The sequence below is a fragment of the Gavia stellata genome, chromosome 23 (assembly GCF_030936135.1).
Source record: "Gavia stellata isolate bGavSte3 chromosome 23, bGavSte3.hap2, whole genome shotgun sequence".
NCBI classification, from domain to species: domain Eukaryota; kingdom Metazoa; phylum Chordata; class Aves; order Gaviiformes; family Gaviidae; genus Gavia; species Gavia stellata.
Genome location: NC_082616.1, coordinates 1,298,368 through 1,319,314, shown reverse-complemented (window position 1 = coordinate 1,319,314; position 20,947 = coordinate 1,298,368). Strand labels below are relative to the sequence as shown.

Below are 20,947 nucleotides of genomic sequence, written 5' to 3'. Positions count from 1 at the left end.
ACAGGCTATATCTGGGGATCTCAGAGTTGTCCCAGCCTCACCCTACTGCAGTGATTGAACCCACTTGGTAGTACGCATCTCCTAGCTCCTCTCAGTCATACTTCCAAAGAGCTGGAAATTGGGATCTGCTGCTGCTGGAGACAACAACTGACCGACAGGAAAGTCTAGTTTGCAGCTGAAGCAGTTCTGCCTCTGCTTCCTTTTTCTCCCTTCGTCCCTGTGTCTAATTCTTCCCATTTCATAGTTCTCAATTTTACTCCTACAGCACAATGTGCAGTTCTGTCCTTCAGCTTTCAGCTAGATCTAGAGCCTTGAAACCAACACTGTTACAGTGACTGCATAGAGTTTGGGAATGAGGACTGCAAAAGGGGACCTGGCGTTTCCCCATGAAGTCCCATTTTTGCAGCCCAGCTGTATTAAACACTCTTCCCACATCCTGCAGGAATTTTTATAGATAACATTTATGTAAAGGCCAAGGACTCATTCTTGCCTAGCTCTTCTCCTCCTTCCTTGCTGACCCACATCTCTGGATAACAGTCAGGGCTATGGTTCTCTTCTGCTCCAACGCAATCAAGGGGGATGCTTTGTACTTGCACATAATTAATACAGCATCAGCACAGACACTCTTGGCAATGATGATGGATGGTCAGGATGATGAGCAAGCCACAGCTTCTAGTATGAAGAGCCTCCATAAAGGGACTTGAATTGGGCTCTGGTACCCAGGGAGTGCCTCTAACTGCAATCTCATCTCCAAGCCCGCCGCACCAGCCTGTTTGCCAAGCACCTGAGTCACCAACAAGAAAATTTTCCAGGGCTCAGCCAGAGGTTGCACAGCCGTCATCTGCAAGTTACATAAGCAGGACGCAGGGAGTCAGAAAATAGCTTAGTCTTTTCTAATTCTGTGAAATATGAAGCAGAGTGCAGTCCTTGATTTCGGTAAGAGACCACGTTCAAAGGAAATCTCAGCGCGGTGGCAGAAGGCTGTTCTTTCCCTCCCAGTACACAAAGAGCTATCCTTCCCTTCCTGAGCGGTCAGAGATTCATTAAAATGAAATTAAAATGACTGTGCAGCCACACTGTACATTGCCTCTTTCTTCCTCCCCCTACTTTCTATCTTTGATCTTTCTTTTCAATTTCACTTCATCTCTGATTCTGCAATTTTACATGAACTTATCCTCCTCTTGCAATGTGTCATTTCCAATGCAGTACAAAGAAAAGCTTAGTGGCCTCCTTTTAACATCGATATATGGCATCAGAGTAGCAAATCAGGGCTAATCAAAGAGAACAGGTCCATTTTGCCTCAACAATCTCTCAGCCTTGGTGCCTATGTTAAGTTAAGACTGAAGCCTCCTGCATCTCTGATAATTCAATCAAATGGCACTTGCACTCCGACTCCTGTGGCAATTGCAAACCCCTCTGCCGTGCTGTTGTCTTGCTATTTCCTACGCACAGCTCACAGCCATATTTTGTAAAAGAGCAGCAGCTGCCTCCAGCTACGTATTTCAACCCTACGTGATTCGGGAAGAGCAAAATCCTGTTGGTCTCATGGTGTCAGGGGAGACCTTTGCAATGCTGTTCTGCCTTTCTCCGGCTATTATAAGCCAGCATGACCTATAAAGTGGCCATCCTCTGTTGAAGCACAGTCCGTACAATCCACCAAAGAAGTGACTGGGAAATATTTCAGGGGTGTATTTTGGGGTTTGATTAGTCAAGAAGTACTCAATTATATTACTGGGAGAACAGTTTTCTTTCAGTTACTGATTCAAATGCGCATATCTCTGTTTTTCAACAGTAGGCCCTATCCTCTTAGTGGATTACTTTTCCAGCAAAGCCTTCTTAAGGGAAGACATGAAAAGTGAGATGCAGAATTCCCAGAACCAATCCATATCCCACGAAGCTGCACCTTTCCTCAGCTTTCCTGACAATTTCCCAATATCTTCTTGAACTATGTGCCAAGACTGATCTTTGCAAATACACTCGACCCTTTTCCTCCCTAAAAGATATCCGTCAAGGTAGAGGTCCTTCCTCAACACCCTCTGAAGAGCTGATACTGCTGTTGTAATGCACAAATCTCCTGAATGATTTATAAACCATGGGGCACAAGCCCAGTAGCTGGATGCCTGCAGGGTCCAGAAAGAGCTTCTCAGCTGGGGCCCACGTACAGCACACAAGCACGCCATGTAGGCCAGCAAATGTGCTGCTAAAGGCAAAGGCAGCATTAAACTAATCAATCCCTTTCCCTCTCCGTGCACCTGCACTCCTCAAGAAAGCCGGGATAACACACAGCAGTGTTGCTTCAAAGCTTTGACCCCTCTGGCCAGCTCTCAGCAGCAGGAAAAATGTCATGTTGTAAACTCTTTATCCTTCCACGGCAAACTTAACACCACAGCTGCCACACACCCTGTATTGGCTTGACCCAACACCTACAGAAGTCAATGCAAAGATGAGCAGGGCTGAAAACTCGCTCTCCATTTCCCTGAAATGGAGTTTCATCACCAGAGAACCCAGCCCAAATTATTTTTAGCAATTTTCACTCATTTAAACTACCAAGCATGTGTTAAAGGGAAAAACAAAAAAACAAAACTCAAAAAAGCCCCCAAAACTGAAACAGGTCATTACTCATGTCTTTATTTCATTCTCACATGATGGATAATCATCAGTAAGAATGTATATTATTTCATCTGTGCCTCCACTCCATGCTAATTGAAGTTCAGCATTTGCAGCTTATTAGTAAAAGACCTGGGGGCTGACAAAAGGATATTCTTTGTGTTTATAAACCTGCTGATGAAAATTTAAAGTCTCCATCTGGTACAAGCACATAACCCTACTGCCGGAAGCACACAACCAAATCCTGCTTTGGACTTGGGCCACTTTCAGTGATGCAACAACTCTGCAATATTATTATTCGCACTTCTACAAAAGCAGCTCATGTAGCCGTTTGAGTCTCCGTATAACTGTGTTCAAGCACATACAGTCAGAGTGTAAAATAAGACATCCCTCAAACAGCAGAGATCCTACACAGCTGGCTTTCTGGGGGAAGAAATCCCCCCCCCAATTCAGGTGGGCAGCAATCCCTGCAGCTGCTAGTGCTTCAGTAGAGCTGGTATTGCTGTGATCTCTGTCTCAGTCTCTTGCAGGGGCTTAGTTGGATGCCAGCAGCTGCTAATTCGCTAGTTACAACATCTGTAGCTGGATTTGTCCAAGCCTCCTGCCCTCTCCCACACTGTCTGACTGCCTTCTGGGGACCCTGCTTGTAGGGCGTGTGGTTCCCCTCCTGCCCAGTCCATAAAGGCCCATCCTATTATCAGGGTCTGGGAGACTTACACTTTAGATCTGAGCGTGGGAGAGCTAAACCACAGTGTTGGTCATCAGCAGTTCTGTGAAAAGGGCAATTACATAGCCTGTTTTAGGGCAGGAATCATTTGCCCTAGGGCTTAGGAATGACTCATCCCTGGCACAGATGGAGCTCCAGTCCAAGCCCTCAAAAATGAATGCCAATCCCATACCCACTCCAGAGCTGCTCCGGTGCTCTCAGGTGTTAGACACTATCGGAGCAGCCACGTTCAGCAAGGGTAGCAAGCCCTGTCTCTGAATTGTTCAAGCCCTTGACCTCTTCCAGCCATCTGACTGATCACATACTGTGGATGACTTGGAGTAAGGGCTGAACTTCTCTGGGTGCCTCTATAGTGCCACCCTAAGCAAGGACCTAGAAAACTATGAGACTGAGAAAAGCGAATCATTCTTTTGAACAGAACTAAATTAATCTGGAGACATACAGATTGCCCTTATGTTCATAGTAGTAATTGAAGTTCAACCAGATGTTGGTCAGATGACGCTAGAGCACATCGCTATGTTGTAAAGTCAAACATAGGACTGTTACCCAGAGTATCTCAGAGCGACAGAGATTATTAAGGTACTCAACTCTGAGACGGTATACTGACAAAACACGTGTTCGCTTCCTGCTACAGTTGTCCTGCCGGCTGTGAAGGCCCAAAGAGACCATCGAGAGATCAGCTTGTCTGAACAAATGTCCGTGAACAAAGATTACCACAGAACCGAGCAACACAACAGTGGAAAGGAAAAACAAAGGAAAGGAGAGAGCTAGATGAGAGTGAAATTCATTCCTTGGGTGAGACTATCCCAAAAGTCACCAATACTTTACCTACTCTCCCTGGGAGTAGATGCGGCTGAGCATAACTGAACACAGCTTTTTTTCAGAGTAACTGAAGAGCAGAAGCAGGAGACATGTTCTAGCTGGGCAGACAAACTCCAGCTATGGACTCCCATGCCAGAGCTTAAAATACTGCCTTGCCTGAGGCACCACCATGATTTTACGTCAAGTTCAAGATCTGCAAGAGACCACAGATCCTGCCTCTTGTCACATCGCCCTTAATTGGCGCTCCCAAACTTTTCCTCTGAGAGGAAGACAGAAGACTCTCCTCTGTTCGTCACAAAATCAGCCACTTCTTGCCCTGGACACCCCACCTGTGCTGGACACTGCCACCTGTACCTCAGCGTGCTCCTTCTACCCGCAGGAGTCTTCCTGCTGTGACTTGTTACGTATAAAGTCAACGCATTCTCAACATCCATGGGCAATGATGAGTCACACAAGAAGGACAAAAGCTACCAGTTGTTTTGGTTGATGGTACCCATTAAAAAATGGCCATTCGGAAGTTCTCACAGATTCTATTATTTTTCTTTTCCCATCAATCTGCCAGGATGTACCTGGGGTGAAAGCAATCATCCACAAATAAGAAAGGATCCCTAATTTTGTGGTTGCTATTAAGTGATAAGACAAGTGCACACAGATGCTATCCCTGAGGGTTGCTACAGTCCTCTCACCAATCCTAGAAAATCCCTTCTTGCCTCTCCATCAGACATGGCCATATGGCATGGGAAAGCTCAAGCAGAGGCAACAGTACTTGGGCTTGAACAGAGCTCCCAACTGACAGCAAATCTGTGCCAAACCACATCATTTGGGGGATGCATCTATCTGCACAGGTGGCAAGAACAGGTCCCATGTTGCAGCATGTCCATGCACCTTACAATTACATGTGTTGAGCACTTGAGACAACTAATACAGAGAAAACCATCTTTTTTTTTTCTTTCCACCTCACTGATTTCCAGTGGGAGTGTGGGTATCATCACGGTAATACAATTCCCCTCTGCTCTGGGAAGAAAGAAGAAATTTAAGGAGAATTTAGCAGGAGCTCACTACACCCCAATCTCACACAGCACCTTAGCCTGCCAGTAATCGTATACCAGAGTGCTCCGGCATTGCAAAGCTAGACGTTTTGGGACCAAATCCTATTGCCCTTACTTGCATTAATAAAATTTCTATTGATTACAAAAGTTAAAAACTCATGTGTGAACTGCTGATTACATCCCTTTACATTAACTGGAATATATTTGCATTGTATGATTTCCATTACTAACATTTAAATTGGAAAAGCACCAAAAAAACAAGTATCAAAAAAACATGTATCATTCTGCTAGGTGCTGTACAAACACCTATCACTTTGAGTAAATGACAGATCCTAAAGCCTTTCTTGTACAGCATTGAAGAACTATGGTAGAGTTTACAGCTTCTCTGCACACATTCTGCATTGCAGAAAACAGCTGTTTTCTTCTTGTATTGCTGTTTGGGAAACCTTCCAGCATTTAAAGCAAAGGCAAAATGGAATTTTCAATGACATTATCACTCAAAAAGATGAAAAAGACTGCTGTAAACAGGGAAAATTTGTTCCTTGTGGGTATTTAAATTACGAACTGAAAGTGAAAATAAGAATATAATAAGCCTTGCTACTTTGCTGTCTCCCTGATGACACACAAACCAGCCTCCTCATGGCATAATATGCAGTAGGCTACAGCTCATGAGACAGAATCTGTGAGACTCTGCTTTACACATGACATAACCAGCTATATTCTTCATCCACCAGCCCACGGGAGAGGCACATGTTGCTGTGTCTGATTGCTGAGGAATTGGTGAGGAGCTGTGCAAATTCTGGCTGCTCTGTCAGGAGACGTGCTGGAGGCAAGCATGGGAAGGTGGGCTAAATGCAGCAAGAAGGGAAGAGGCTGGAAGTATCTGGGGTACGGAGTAGAAAAGGGAGGCAGCGAAGAAGGAATAGCACTGGTTATAGCCCAGTATTGAGTCAGGCTCCCTGCCTTTTTTTTTTTTTCTACCTGCTGCACATTTGTGGTGTGAAAAGTTGGGGGGGGCTTTGATTTGCGTGGGATAAGATGTAAGCAGTTATTCTGGGGAAGCATAAACCCTTCCCTTTCTGTCTAACCCCCTTAGGAATTTGAAATTCAAGAAAAATAAAAAGCCTGGCAAATGGTAAAGTGGCTTTGAAATGCAATAAGCAGGCATAGCGCATCCCCCTAGACACTTCCAAATGTCACACTTGGTATTAAGCTCTGCCCTGCTCCGAGAGCTCACAGCTGATGCCTGCTGCGCCATGCTTTTAAGACAGCTGGAAAACTCAGCTAAATAAAATCTTGCAGAGAGGGCACTAGTTAAACACTCTGGATTTAATAAACCACAGAGCAAGTCAGCCACAATATGAACTTCTACAAATTAACACTCCTTTGCTGAAAGCCAAGAGATAGGCACCACTGTCATCTCACAAACCTGTTCCTAAGCAACCAAACCCCATGGTCCAGGGCAATAGGTATGGGCAGAAGCAGTGGCAGCATCGTAAATACCATCACTTACGGCTGTGCCCCAAAAGCCTGCTGATGATACATCCTCAGCCAGGCCCCAGAGCAATGGGCAGTGAATGTAACTGTGAACAGCTGCTGTAAATGCAACCACATACAGGAACAACATTGCAAGGGTCCCAGGTATCTCTGAAGAGATGGGCAGCAACATAACTGGGGTGCCTGACATTTTATTTTTACAAGGCAAGTTCCTGCCTTGGAGATCATCACCATTCTAAAAATAGAAATAGCAAAGTTAAGAACTCTTAGAGTGGTATAATTTGCACGATTCTGTAGCCAGCAAAAACCCCTAAAGCATCCTATTTGTCTCAAATTGTGATTTTAAAAAAGCTTCTTGAGATCTAAGGTTAAAGATTCTACTGTCAAGAGTGACCTTTCTCTGGAACATAAGTAATAAAAAAACTGTTTATGTAGCTGAAAACATTAACTGTCAATTAAAGTTATTATCCAGCAGATGAGGGCATCAAGGGGCTTTATTAAACTGCAACTATCTGCTGCTTTCCTATTATGTATACAGTCTTGGGAACTGACAGCTAGACTCACCTTGTCTATGTAACACTAAAGGCACCAATTTCCAAAAAGAAACTCTGACAAGGCTTCTTAAGCTAATTGCTCAGCTTCCAATCAGGCATTAGGAGAGCGCGGGGAAGCAACTGCAAGAACAGCACCATGCACATTCATGTGCACAGGCACGGCAGCGCTGTGCTAGACCAGCCTCTCCTTAGCCACAGCAAAACATCCCGATGGGCTTTCAATCTTTGACAGGCAGGATCCAACATGAGCATCCCCCAAGCCAAGCCTCTGCCTTTTCTGCAGGTGAAAGTAAGAACAATCCTCTCATATCAAGTCCCTTACTCACCAGGGCCACAGCATCACTCTGCCCCCAGGGACAATTCACACCATTTGAGTCAAGTTTGACCCCTTTCCTCCTGTGAGCAGGAAGAAGCCTTTTATTAAAAAGATCGATTTTTCCTTCTTTTAATCAGTAACTTGCAGTGTGCTTTTTTTATACATGGAAGGCTCTAATTTAGCCCCAGATCATATTTGTCTCTAAGCTCATCCTATTGCAGAATAAAAGCAAAAGTCTGGTGCTTGAAACCGGTGAGAAACAATTCTGCCTGCCTGATTTTCACTGCTTAAGATTTGTAAAGAATTTTATGAAGGAAAACTGGAGTCTATGTTTTATGGTGCCTGAAGGAGCTTTCTCACTTTATTCACAGTGCACAGCTAAAGCAAATGGTAGTTGTGTCCCTTCATAATTTTTTCCCACCTAAAAAATACAAATTCCAGTCTTGTCTATTTTCTTTTTTCCAGCTGACTCTATAGAGTCAGGTCTTCATGAACTGTTACCTTTCTGACATAAGAAGAAATTCCCAAAAAACCCTAATTAACTGAGAGGGAAGGAATTTTTATTCAGCCCCTGGGTTCAGTTACTAGCTAGTTAACTCCAGAATTTGGAAAAGGATTTGCTATGCCCACCTCTTCAGCTTAGAGCTGAGAAAGTCCCTTGGGAACCTGAGTCATCCAAGGAGTCCTCTCGAAGAGACGAAGAGGGACTGATGAAAGACAACATTCTTCATAGTTCTAAGGTAAAAGACGAGCAGGGAAAAATCCTTCCTCTTTCTGGCAAGACACACAAAGGAAGGATACTGTACTTTTAGACATTCTGCAGATGTTGTCATGCAGAACTGATGAAGCAGTGAGCTGAAATTAAAAGAGGACTTGAACATCTATCTGGATGACAATTAGTGATCATAGACAAGTCTAGCAAAAGAAAAAGTCTGGAGGAGTTATTAAATCCCATTCTTCAGGCTTTAACAAATCCTCTGCTAGAGGCAAGAATGGGGCCCAACAGGCAGCACATCATATGCTGCAGACACCCGTTTTGGAGGATAGCGATGAAATGAAGAGAGAGAAACTGCCTTATTCTGAAATATTCAGTAATGGCCGCTGCCAATGACAGGAAGCAATTCTAGATTACAAGTATTACTGAATAAGGCAATATCACTGTATTTGCAAGTATTAAAAAGAAAACAAAACCCAAAGCAATATCCTTTCTGGATATATTAAATAATTTGTCTTTCCTTCAGAGTCACACATTTTCAGTACTCAAGAGGACCGACAATCCTCGGCTGATGCCTTTGGCAAAAATAGGAATAAGCAGACAGCTCTCACTGGAGATCAATAGCTCAAGTTTCAACATCAGTTTACAAAAATTGTACCTTCTACATGTCCTTCAGAGTGACATGCATGACAGTTTGCCTGGAAAAACAAGAATATGATGCTATTCATGCAGATAAAATAGGAGAGGAAAAGCCTGTCCTGACAGTATTTCTTTAATGAGAATAACAGCCTAGAAAACCAAAATAATATATACAATTTAGCAAGACTTGCTTTATTTACTGATTGTGTGAACTTGGAAAAGGAGAGGTGGGGGGGATTGCTCAGTGTACGCTGCCTTTCCTTGCCGTTATACCACTTGAAAGTCCAATTCATTAGAATGTTAGCACCCACAAACACATACAAGTTTACGTTGCAGAGATTCACATGCATTTCAGCTCTGCTTCCAACCAGCTACGCACAGCTGTGGACACAGGTGACATGAGAATCATAGGCAGAAAGGCAGTTTCTAGACCAAGAAAATACTGCAAAGAAAGATTTTTTTTAAGCGTCCTTCTTGACTGGTAAGTAAAATTATACTACTTGTAAATATTTTTGAGAGTGAGAGAGTTAGGACCTATAATACTACCATCAGCCATCTTCATGGGAGGCCCTGCACTTGGAAGCCTGAATCCTGATGTGGAATTGATGCCTGGGTACCACAAGGCATCTACTGTAAAAGAGCTGCTGTGGGGAAGAGGAAATGCTCTAAAAACTGTGGAGGTTGAAAACACCGTCAAATAAGGCAGATGAAAGTGAAGGCTGACTTAAATATAACTTCCTCCCAATTCTTTACCCCCTCCAACCTGCACACCTGTATGTCTCTTAGTCAAATGCATCTGTGTGAGTTTGTTCAACTTTCTACCAACTTAATATTTAGGTTCAGATCCCAAATCAGTGGATTGATTTTCAGAAGTGCTGAATACTCAGATGCTGTCATCAAATTTAAAAGAAGCCATAGAGATTTTAGCTCTTTTGAAGACAATGCTATCTAAGCTTTAACTTTACTAATTCTTCAGCAGCAGATCAGTACAAGTTGTACAACAGGAAAACAAGAGAGGTACCTTTTGGTTCTCAGATTTTACGGTCCTGATCTTTCGTCTTTGTCTAAGGCCAAAAGCATGAGTGTGGGAATACCGCAAGAAATGCTTAAAGATGAACTGATTCTCTCTAGATGTGACAGAAATAGCTGACTGTGTGCCATCTGTCCCTCTTCAGATCAAAGCTCCTTCCGTCCAGTCAGGACTGATCTTTCACCAAGAGCAACGGAGAAACACTTGCAGAGGTGGTTTCCTGAATTTACTTGCAATAAGATGATTTTAAAGCCACACTTCTTGTCTGTGTCATGCTCTTGAAAATACACTGCATGTCAGACAAGCACAGAAAGGCTTGCACTTCTTTTAGAAGCAGGGGTAGAAAAAAACCCACAAATAAATAATCTTAAAAAGCACAGGCAAATAGCAGGTACAAAGGTAAAGCAATCTACTGATATTCTGGTGAAGATCTGAAGGTAGAGCGAGGCATTTTCCCAGCCTCCTTGCAGGCCTGATGTGGCTGCGCACATTGAACAGGCTGTGCAGAGACGCAGCCAGCCCAGAGTGCCTTGGCACAGAAAGAGCAGACCTACGGCTCTGTCCTCTCCCCAGCCCCACCTTGTGGGATGTGGAATCACACGGCCTGGAGCTGGTTTTTTCTGCAGTGCCAGAGGAAGCTTGTGCATCAGATATTCACCAAAAATGAAAAACCAGACTCAAAAATAAGAATGGAAGCAAGATACCAATCTCCACCTATCAGCTTTCCACAGGCTAGTAAATGAAACATCCTTGTATTGAAGAAATCAGAGTCAGATATATCAAAGTCATCAAGGAAATTTTCAAGAGACAGAAAATGCAATTTCAACAGAATACAATGAAAAGCAAGCAAGATATAGAAGTTTAATAACATGGAGGTATTTGTTCATCACTAGTCTGTAGCATTTTGGCTTGCCATTTTAAAAGTACACTGAGTAAACATTTGAGCCATCTAGTTTTGCTGCTATATTACTTGAAATCAAGTAATGAGGAGAAAGATTATTGGACTAGGGCGATAGGCACATTTATAGACCATTCACAAATGCTGGAGGCTTGAGAACCACAAGGGCTTTTTCTTAATTATCTACATGCTGTTTTGGGAATCACTGAAAATCTCTTCCATCAGAACTAGCCTGATAGAAAATTAGGTTTTGAACAGAAGTGATTTGCCATTTAATCAGTCAGCTTTCTGCAGGAATTGCTGTGTGGCTAATAAACCAAGCACCTGAAAACTGAAATCGGAAATGGTTATCAGGTAAGAACTGCATTGGGAGTGAATCCTCAGGCCCTTAATGAGCTGCACTACCTCCCAAACTCTTCCCAGGCGGTGTCATGGCTCTGGGACTCCATATGCCTCTGAATGGACTAAAAAAATCTGAAGGGAAGGGCAGAGCAGAAGGCAGAAAGTCCTTAAAAAGGAGTGTGACTTTAAAAGCTAAAAAGGAGAAAAATCACTGAGCAAGCAACTAGAGCAGTCTCCATTCCTATCTCCTCACTTTGTCCTCTCAGCCAGTCACGAGAAAGGCTTGGCAATACAGGCATTCCCCTGCTATAATTCAGCTTTGCCCTCAAAGGCCAAACAGTGAAAGGTTTCAGTCACTCCAGATCTGTTTGCATCCCTTTAGCTGGCCGCATAGCCTATTAGTCCTGCTTTTTAAGAAAACTTCTTAGCCACGAGCAGATCTGGGTGCACTCAAACCTCCCAGTTCTGCACCAAACCAAACAGTTCACCTGAGTTACGAGTGGGCACACCTCTGGGTAAACTATGAAGGTCACTGAGAGCCCAAATCCTGTTTAAGGAGCAAACAAAATAAAACTCCATGTTGCCCATCCCATATTATTACCCCACAGCAATTCCGCACTGGGATGGCTCTGCTGAGAGGCTGCACAGACTTTATCAGGCAAAAGCCTGGTGCTGTGTGTGAACCATTTGCTTGGACAGTTTTTCAGTAACACCTTCAACTACTGACGAACTGTGGTTAGTGATTGTTACTGCAGCCACGTAATGTTTGTTCTCCACACTTTCATGACTCAGATGGTTTTAAGCCACACGAGAGAATAAGATCTTGCATTACCAGACATACTGAGATCTTGCATTACTACATGCAGCTTGAAAACATCTTGTGATGTTCACAAATACTTGTGAACAGAAAAATTAATTCATTCCTGCAAAACAAGGCAAATAAAAGGACAGATAAGCCAGAGCAAGTTAGGACAATTCCAATGTTCCTTTATAAAGGAAACCTTTTTCAGCCACCTTAGGCCATGAGATTGCCTAACTGAAAATACCTACCTCACTTAAAAATAGTCACACAAGTAGCAAGGTAGGGAAAAAGATAAAACTCCTTTTAAAAACGTAGGAGAGTTAGGGCTTACTGCAGGGATCTATGAACACTGTAATGTGTGTTTTTCATAATCCATCTCATATTTGCATGTGTAAATATTTGCACCACTTACAAATAGTAAAGAACAACAACCCAACTATTTTTCAAGGTAATGTGAGAGTGTTTGTATGACTTTCAACAGAGTAGCAAGATGAATTACGATCATGTTGGTTTAGAATTTGTTCTCCAAATAGGGGCTAGAGAGACTATAGAAACAGACACCCCGATACTGGGAAACGCCAGGAAGTTCAGAATTTGTAGCGTATTGATCAGACACTCAAAATTGCCTGGCTTTTTTTTCAAATGTGAAGCATTTAGCAATTCCCACCGCTATTTTGTCATCTGAATGAGAACACAGGCCTCCACCTGCAACTGCTCTCCTCTCCAAAACAACATCAGAGGGGAAAAAAAGACAAGAAATAAAAATTATGAAAATAAGCAGGAGAAAAGCTGAACACATGGGAAATCAACAGATACAAGAGAGTGGTTCTGAGTCCAGACAACCAGGGGCTGCAGCATAGGTGCTAAATGCATGAAAATTATGTTCCTAAAGACAACATATGAACTAAAACCAACCCAGCTCTCTGGGCATGCAACCCGTTTTCTGCACCAGGAATCCCCAGTCAGATGGGTTTAGAGGTATGCTTGGACTAGTGATAGGGATTCTTTAAGAAACAACAAATTCCTTCAATATGGTGGCCTTGCTCAAAGTTGGGGTTTTTTTGACTCTGATCTCAACCAGCGAAGATACCTCAGCATCTTGCTTTTGGATGTACATTTTAAAGAGCACGGGGAAGGACAGCATGCTTGTCAATACTGCTCTACTTGTTGAGAAAGGCTTGCTGGCCCACATGAAAAAAATAATCTGAAAAGAGAACATGTTTTGGAATGAGTCTACACTGAAATGGAAGGCAGAGGTGTATATAAATCAAACCCCATCAGGGTGGTATTTAGTTAGTTTTAATACTCTGGGAGCCAGTTCACTAGACAAGGTGAAAAAGCCATTACAAAGTGGAATGTCTCACTGAAACATGGGGCATAATGGTTACAGAAGCCGGAAAACGTGGTTTAATTAACAAAATCGCTTCAAATCTGTGGAGCTTATAATTCCTAGGTAAGCAGCACCAATCCAGGCCCTGAAATTGTTCAGGGAATGTCTGTGAGCCGGTAAGTTTTCCAGACCCACGTGCACAGCCTGAACCGCTGGACCACTTCTCAGTGATGGAGAAAGGAAGGTTAGCACCACCTAAAAATTTGGCATGACAGGGCTGTGCAAATTGCGCTGGACCATTTCAGATTTTGCTACTTGTAGTCAAATTACAATGTGGCTAAAATGAATACAGAAAACTGAAGATAATTTTGATCAAACCATGAAACTCACTCATTCCTACAATGGAAACAGCTGCCAACTTCAGCTATCAAATCTCCTTTTCAGACAGGTGTTCAAACAATGGAAGTTCACACATATTTTGGAGTAACATTTCCTGTTCTTTTAAAAAAGTCAGTGCATTAATAAAGGGTCATCACTGATTAGCACTCCTGGCAAACATTAATACAAACATAACTAATAATATTAATTATATTAATATAGCCATTCACCTATTCAAAGGAAAGGCAAATATTTAATGTAATAAGTGCCTTAATATTAGACATTTTTATCCAATTATAAAATTGGATATGTATATGATATAAAACAGATCCTTAACAGTGAAAGTAGATTCTATTTTTGAAATAAAACAGTCAGTTTACCACTATTCAATTTCCTATATCTAGGCTGGAGATATTCCTAACAGCTGTGTTCTAGTACAAGCTAAAGTCTCCTGGTTCTTATTTGAGATTGCTTGGTGGGGTGGGATTTGACAGTCCAGATAATTTAGCTAATCATACATTCCGGTAATTTTCTTTTAATTTTTTTAACCCCAAAAATTTATGATCAGCTTAAGAATTTTGTTTTTAAAGGCCTAATTCAAACAGATTGGATTCTGTGATTGTAGTAAATACATCTGTTTTATTTATAAATAAAGCAGGGAATTCTGAAACAAAGACTTCAGTGAACATTCTCAGCTCAAGTTTTGGGATTGGTCTTCAAAGGCTACTTAATAGGGGTTTTTTAGATCAAATGTGGACAACACGAGGATGTAAGTAATTAATTTGTATTCCACTACCTTGACAACCTGCTTCCTTAATCTCTTTCATTTTCTCATAAGCCACCCCCAAAGCCTCAGTACCCTCATAAGGGAGGACACTTCTGCAGAGTCTATAGACACTTGTGCCTCTTAAAGAAGGCGTAGCTACAGATAGAAGAGCAAACCAGAAAATGCTCATATCCAAGAATGACTTGAACATTATTAACTTACAAATAAGGTGGGTAGGTGCATTTCCCATTAATTAAACTAAGTCAGGAACAGCTGTCAGAAAATAAAATTGACATTCAGGGGTTCCTCAGCTCTGAATTTTTAAAACCTCTATGATCAGAGAGTACTAGAGTCCTTCATTCCCTCCACTCTACAAACAAATCCATTTTCCACTTTCACGTTCTTCCACTTCCTCGCGGTCACTTTCACTGCTGAAGGTTAATCGTGACTCTTAAGACAACAGGAGATATATCTGACGCTTCCTTTAGCTGAAAAAATGTTTAATGCATTAAGGGCACAAAAAAGGCTGTCGCCTTTGAGTGAGCAATTGAATCAGGATAAAATAAAGGTCACTGAGAATTAAAATAAAACAAGTATCTGTCTGTCTGCACAGAGGCTCAGTTGTGCCCTTAGTGCCCACCCCCCAAGCAACTGTCACTCATTCTTCATAATAAAAACATAAAGAGGCCAGTCTGCTGCAGCACAGACTTGAAAGAATTCAGAGATTAAGGTATTCAAACACAGGTGGAGACAAAGGGTGCATTTTAGTGACAGCAGCACTTGTGGTCTAATGCCAATATATAAGCACAAGCAGAGCACAAAGAGCTAACAAAGTGAAGACATCCTGAAGAAGGCGTGCAAGGTTAATCACGGAGTGTGAACCTGTTCTTCTTTTTAAACACAGCTGCATCATCACTGCCATGTACTATAGAGGTTAAAAGATCTTGGTGGTTTTGGGGTTTTTTTGGTTTGTTTTGGGTTTTTTTTTAACCTCAACAATGAAGGCTTATTCACCTTCCTGCCAAGCCATGAGGAAAAGGAGGCACAGGAAAAGTGATTTAAATCTGCTCCTGATCAACAAAACACTGACACTACAGAGAGCACAGAGTCAATCTGAAGAAGGCAGCAAAGGAGTGGTCTGTCCTGGAGGAGAAGGGATTGTGCAAAGCAGGAAGATGTAAGACGTTTGCTACTTTGCAGAGAGGCTTGGCAGAAATGATGGCATCAGCCCGTGCTGCCTCCTCTCAAAGCCTCACTCTTTGTGGCAGTGTTCACACTGCGTGGTCAACTGCGTGATGAACATTGCCGTGGTTAAAACAGCACATACATGTGATGCTCGCCTGGTCCAGGCTCCAGGGAAGCCTTTGGAGCAGAAAACAGGTTCACCACAGCACTGTCCGTGCCTGCCCTGGCACCTGCGATCCCGGAGAGGAAGAAGTATCTGCTGCTCTGGACCATGAGGGAAGCGGTGCTCTCTCTCCAGGTCTGCCACTGTCCACCCTGCACAAGTCATTTCAGCATGGAGGGGTGGGATTTATCCCCCTGGGAAACTACAGCGTGACACTGAGCCATACTGATGGACTTGGCAAATCACATCTCTATCGGAAATCCCACAGTGGAAGTCCGCGGGGGATTTCAGATGTGTGCCTGAGAATTAGGTGCCACCATCAGTAGCTGCTTCCTAACGTCCACTGCCTGTCTCAGTGGGGTCCCCTCTACCCACATGCACTTACACACTACGCAAGTGTCTCACCGTGTTTGACAGAACAGACTCCCAACACAGATTTTCATAGATTACAACCAAAGTAGTAGCAGTGTTTATTTTCTCAACTACATTACAGAATTTTCCTTCATGTTGCAGGACATGAATTTAAAGAAAATTTGAAATAAATGCAAATCATTGCAGTTCTTATGTTTTTACTAAAAGCCCTAAGCTTTTTAAATGCAATTTACGTGAAAGGGGACAAAAGGGTTTTGTACTCTTTAGCAAGAAACAGCCCAAGGAAAAAAAGGTGATTGAAAAGAAATTACATCCTGGCTACAGGTAAATTATATTACAGACAGCTAGTTGTCCAACAGGAACACTTTGGACTGTGATACACATCAAAATAATCTAATTACCCTTAAAAATTAGAGAATCTGTAAGTTTACCTAAAAAACAGGAGATGAGCTTTTAATTGTTTTCACTGCAGACACAAACAAAAGACACTGATTAACTTACTGGGCTCAAGAGAGGTAATTATTTTGCAGCAGATGCATCTGTAAGAGCAATTCTGTGACAGCTCCAGATTTAATCTGCCTTTGTTTTATGAAGACCATCTGCACAAATTATTTTTTCCCTTAGATTTTAGGTTTTGAGATGAACTCTGCTCAGACAGAATGCAAAACTCAATTACAGCCCAGTATCAGGATCTCCTGATGCTAGAGACACATGCTACAGACTAAGTCTAATGAAAGCTCCCTAGCTGAAAACAGAGTTTAATTTCCTTTGAAAAAAAAATAACACACTCCCCAGTTTTGTAAAATTATTAAAAAGACGATGGAAAACAGATGAACAGATTACTGAGCACATATGAAAGGGTGAATATTTTACAAGTTTTTTGCCTGGAAACAAGCTAAGACGTATTTTAATAAAGTACTCTCTTACAGCTAATGCGCTGTTTCATTCTGCAGTATTACTGAAAGAGCAGAGCATCTAGGTAACAATATTCTGTTATACCATAAATCCACAGACTTGAAAAAGTGTTTAGCAAGAGATGCCAACACCTTCATATCAACTTTCCCAATGCTGTTTCTCAGATCACTGCAGACTGTAGCACTGACAGCCTTCTCTCTGCATGCTTGGGAGCTGCAAGGGAGGAGAAAAGTGCAGTATCATCACACAGTAAGTGTGGATCAGTGCAGACGTTCAGGGCACTATCCCAGCCCATCCTAACCTGGGTCTCGAGTCTTTCCCCAGCAGCCACTAGACTTCGCAGTGCTCCCACACTGGCCAGTTTAGCAGTGGGACTGGGCTGGGGGCTTCTCCTGATAAGAGCAAAGCAAACTGCGCTGAAGAGCTGGCAGTCAAATAGATGGGGAGACAGCGTAAAGTAAGGCCGCGGGTTAAGTCATCAGACAGGGCTGCAGACTCGAGCCTCCAAAACGCTGCCCCAAGCTCCCTCCCCTGGACCACCGGCCTCACAAGCTATTCAACCAAAATGGCTGGCTGCAACACAACATGCCAGCTCGCTGTCACGCTCATGCGTCACCTGGCAAAGCCCTTACTCCCCTCGGATTTGCCATCTCTCTGACCTGAACTGTGCTAAGATTTTCCTGTTCTCAGTGTACTCCATGCTGCATTTCACATGGGGCAACACCTTGCCCCAGCTCACCAGCATCTGTTTTACGATGGACTGTTAGAGCAGCTCGGGGTTATTTGGCTGGCTTTGACACTGGCAGACCCACGAGCAACTCAAACTGCCGAGGTGTGGGGACCACTCCAGCTCCCAGCCAAGGAACTAGTCATAGGGTAGCACAAGAGTTGACTAGGAAGAAAAAAGCCTTAGTGGGCAGAACTACAACTGGAGTCTGCAAAAAAGCAGAGGAATCCTTCTTTCCCAAAGATACTTTTAGCCAAAAACATCCACGTTCATCCCTGATACAGTTGTGAGGAGTTCAAATAAATTTAAGGCAAAGGGCTATTTAATCAGTAGACGGGGGAAAAAACTGCATCCCTCTGTCTCCTGTCTCAGGCCAACAGCTTATCAATATTACCAATATGTCAATCAACCTGCGTAATAATCTGAAGTATTTTTCAAACCTATTTGCCCTCACCATCATTTTAAAGGTTCAAGGCAGGTTTCCACAGTTTTGACAAACAAAAGCATTAGCTGTGTGTGACCACCAAATGAGTTAACGGCTGCTTCTGAGAAACATAGTCATCTCCCAGGCAAGGCTTGAACTCTTCTCCAAGCACCCATACCCATGGCCATCCACCAGCACTCATCTGCCCTGTATTTAGTGCCTGGAGCTCCACACAGACAGAAAAAGTGCAGTAGGTTTTATTTATTCAAATTAATCCACTGAATGAACTATACCATCCATGTCAAGTCTTCTCTAATGGGCACTGAGCAGTGTGATTTCAGGAGGCATCCACAGACTAAAACACCGTACAAAATGAAGCAATCGGTACTCACTTCCACGCTCTCCTTTGGATGCACACGCTCCGCAGGATGTCACATGCTGTATGTCATCCAGCCCCAAGAGTGCTCTTTGTATCGAGGTATAGCTAAGGTACAACAGATGGTTTATTGCATCTCCTTTGTCTTAGTTTTTTTGCCTTTAAGCAGGACTTAATGTGCACCAATGCACATTTGGGACAATGATATTTTTCAAAGACCACATTGAGCTTTAGGGAATATTCGCATGAACGTTAATGAAACCAGAGATGTTCCTGCAAACACTCCCAGAGGAAAACAAAGATGGTTTTGGGCAAAGCGTTATAGAAAAGGACAAAGCAAGAGTTAAATCAACATAGTCACATAGATGATGTTCTAACAGACACAGAACTGAGAACATTAACCTCTTCTCCAGGTTACTAACAGTAGCAAGAAGAGGCAGGCACAATTATATTAAAAATTCAGTGAGTTATCACCAACCAGCTGTAGTTCTAGATACCATTTAAGTGCCGCAAGTGGTTTAGCGCTTGTCTAATTAGTTATATTCTGCGATAAACGCAGTAACGCTAACAACCTATGTGGCAAGACTGAGCAGCACCCAGACGCATGGTCATGGTCCAACCATGAGAAGAGGAAGCAGAGGCCAAAGTGTGCTACTTGGCATACCATCTCCTTTCCCATTTTGGTTCCTCTCAGTCGCAGCCTTACTAGCAAAGCAAAGGCTTGCTGAAGCTTGCCACAGGTAAGGGCAATACGCCCTTCCAGGTGCATTATTCCACAATAACTGGACTCCCAAGTAAAGCGTTCTAGCCCGGTGAACATCTGGAGTACTGAGTTGATAGCTGATATATTCATATGCCCAATGACGTACACTTTATAACCCCTGCAGTGTTTATTCTCACAGTATTACTCCTCCTCGTGCAGGCAGGAAAGGCGCAGAGAGGGAAAGCCTGGCAGGTACCGTATGCGGCAAGCTGTCCAAGCAGAGCAGCGGGGTGCCCACAGTGTTCACCCAAAGCTCGAGTGCTTGTCTGGTCCCTGCACCCCTGAAGAAGAGGGGCTCTGCTTCTGCTTCATTGCTTGCTCCCTTCTTTCATCACAGGTAGAAACGCAATGTCAGAGCCAAGGCACAGGAATATTCAGATACATACGCAAACTCTGCACCTAATTTTCAAGCAACAGGCCATCTCTGTTGCTCATTCATTAAACACTAAAGCAGGAGCAATTAGGGATACTATGGTGTCCAGAAGGGAAGTAAAATCCACAGGAACACGTTGGTTCCTCAGAGAGGAGGAGAAGCAACTGTTTTCAAAGTAGCAGTAAACAGCATTTGGCAAAAGGAAAACCCCAGACACATTATCAGATGTAACAGCTTCCAAAACAGCAGTGAAGCCTGATTACTTTCTCATGCAATAATCAAGGGAGGGAACTAGATTCTTGCAACAAGCCAATAACTTCCTGGCTGAGAAAAGCTATGGGGGTCTGGTCGAGAGGTGAGGAGAACGGGCGGGCCCAGCTATTCCCTGGCAGGGCTTCAAAAATCTTGGAAGATTCAAAGTAAATCCCTTCACTAAGGCTGCTGAACCAAACCGAGCTTTCCATCTTCTCTCACATTTGGCTCCCCGACTGTTTTGGGATCACTCTGGTCTTTCCAATATCTACTCCAAGATGAGCAAGATCTTGAGGCACACAGAATTGTAGTATTTCTAAGGAGGTCAAATTTGCCGCTACTTGCAACAGTACAGCTCTGTAATACTGCATTCCTTTCCATGGCTTAGCTGCACAGAGAATTTGGCTTAAGTTTGACCACTACACATTCATTTAGTACCAGTTTGGAAAGGCAAATTCTGTTTTCAGTGCACAGCTGAGAAAAGGTGAACCGGCGGGAGAGACTCCTGCCAGATCCCTTCAGAAGGATTTCCTTCTGAAATCATCTTACTCTTAAGAAGTGGTTAGACTGGTTTGTTGTTTGTTTTCTTAACAGGATGACTGAGAGCGGGGAAACCATTGCTATGATTCCAGAAAGCACAGACTGCACCACTTCAACACAAACACAGTTAGACATTGGCATCTAGAAACAGCACAGTGGTTTTGTTCTGTGCTACAGGGAGGAAGATTTTGGCAAACTAAGGATGTAACAAAGCAGGTTACTAGTCTGAAGTATTAAAACCAGCCACATGCACTTTTTAAAGATGGATTATTGCCTGAAAGATACCATTAAGTTTTATGTCACCTCATTCTATGACCAGCTCTTCAGCATGCTGTAGAGATAGCAGTCGACTAATCCATAATTGAATGGGAAGGTTCATCTACAA

At 43.0% G+C, this 20,947-nt stretch overlaps 1 protein-coding gene across 1 annotated transcript in view; it reads right to left on the bottom strand.

Annotated features, from left to right (window-relative positions):
* Positions 1-20,947, bottom strand: part of SHLD1 (shieldin complex subunit 1) — a 41,362-nt gene that overhangs the window by 696 nt on the left and 19,719 nt on the right. The window lies entirely within an intron of this gene.